We start from the raw sequence: 2,002 nt of genomic DNA on the forward strand, positions 1-2,002 counted from the left end.
AGTCATGAGCCACTAATGCCCACCATTTTTCTCTTCTGTTGAATTTATTGTCTAAGTTGCCTCTCATTTGCGCAAGTGAGAGAATTCTCTGTAACGAGAGATTACTGTGTTACACTGTACTTCACACTTTGGGGAAAGGGCTTATCCCCCAGTTTGGGAATTCGGGATCTTGACTGGCATTCTCACCTCTCCCCTTCTTCCTGACTCTCGAGGTGCTGCATACTCAATGATTTAAAAAAAAAGAATTTTATAAAATATTTTAGATCCACAGCAAAACTTGCCTCTGACAAATGGAATAAACAGAAAATTTTATTCTGTAAGGCAGAAGGTGCAATTCCATGTCCCTCTCCAGCTGTGTGACCTTAGGCTCGGTCTTTCAGTTTCTTCACTTGCCAAATGAGGGTAATATCACCTAGATGGAGGTTCTCAGAAAATGGCTGCAGGGACTCATTTAGATAATGCTTGTAGGAAACCTCTGGAAAGTTCAAGGTACTGGGCAGATTGCACTGCCTGATTATTATTCCACTCTCAGTCCCTGAGAATTCACTGAAACAGAACTTTGCAATACCTGAATGTTAAAATCGTAACCAAGCTAAAAAATAATTTCCTTCCTACTGATGTGATTAGAATTGATTTCCGGACTGTGTTGCAAGGCGAGTCATCATCACAGGCTCTCCTCCATTAGAAGGAGGAAGAGGAGAGAGGAAATGCGTAACAGCCAGAGGCAAACTCTGCTCTCAAGATGCAGGGGTGGCGCGCCTTGGAGAGGCTGCTTCTGGCACAAGCTGCCTTGACTTCAGCAGGGCTTGGCGTCAGACGGATGGATTGAAGTCAAAGCACACGTGGCTCTAGGCAATATAAGATGAGTCACGTCCTCTGGGAGAGGGAGGCCGGAGGTGCTCTCTGAATGAATGGAAGAAAGCCCTCCTCGGCCCTCCCTGCTCAACCCAGGGCCAGGCACAGCGTTAATCACCACTGTCTCCCCCTGGCTCTGTCCTAATGAGACTCAGGAACAAAGCTTAAATGTCATGACGCTCCTGTGTCTTTCCTGATGAGACAGGATGCTGATGGCCCGGCCTATGTCTCAGCAGAGGGACAGGAGAACCAGGGTGGACCACGCACCCAAGCCTGGGCGGGACACCCATCCCGAAGGCTCCAGCCACTTCTGCAGCTCAGCCAATTACAGCGGCCCAGCCGAGGGATGCCGTATAGATTCCCTTTGGGGTCTCCATTTCTCGACCTCTAATCTGAGATCCAAACGACCTGTGTCGGCCTCATTTGCATCCATCAGATAAAGCAGGAATTTGAGTCTCAATGCAGGAATTGGGTCTCAAAGTAGGAATTGGGTCTTTTAACAGTAGCCATCACATGCCAGCCAGATAAATTTCTGCTTCTCGTTCAGTAGTAAATTTCTGCCTTCATTAATCTTCATCTTCACCTAAAGCCAAAAAGCATCCATCTATCAGGAAAGAGGCAGCTAATGGGTGAGCTCTGGTGCCAGATTGCCTCTTTTAAATTCTGCCTCTCTCTAGCAAGGAGCTATAAGCTACTTGTTTATTCTCCATGAATCTCTGCTTCCTTTTGGATAAAAATAAGAACTGTAATAGTAGGTGCCTCGCAGGATTTTTGTATGAATTCTACTAGAACAATAAGCCCTCAATAACTACAGCACTATCATTACAGACACATGTTTACTGATATCTGCTTGTGCCAGGCATTGCATTAGGCACCGAGGATATAAAGTGGTAAGATTGAAAGCCTGCTCACACAGAGTCTAGTGGGGAAAGCAAGACCATGCAGTGAAGTCAGCGATCTGAGATACACATGCAGACAGGGAGTGGTGGGTAGAAAACAACCCTCATGGTCATGTGGGTCTAAATGAAACAGAAGCTGCCAGGAGATAAAAATATGTGTTTCAACTCAACCTCCCATTCCACCCAGCCTATGTCTTTACATACAACTTGACTTGTCCAGAAAGCAGGTGGGTTGTCACCTAAATGCA

The sequence above is a fragment of the Megascapheus bottae genome, chromosome 21 (assembly GCF_031878675.1).
Source record: "Megascapheus bottae isolate mThoBot1 chromosome 21, mThoBot2.hap1, whole genome shotgun sequence".
Lineage (NCBI taxonomy): Eukaryota > Metazoa > Chordata > Mammalia > Rodentia > Geomyidae > Megascapheus > Megascapheus bottae.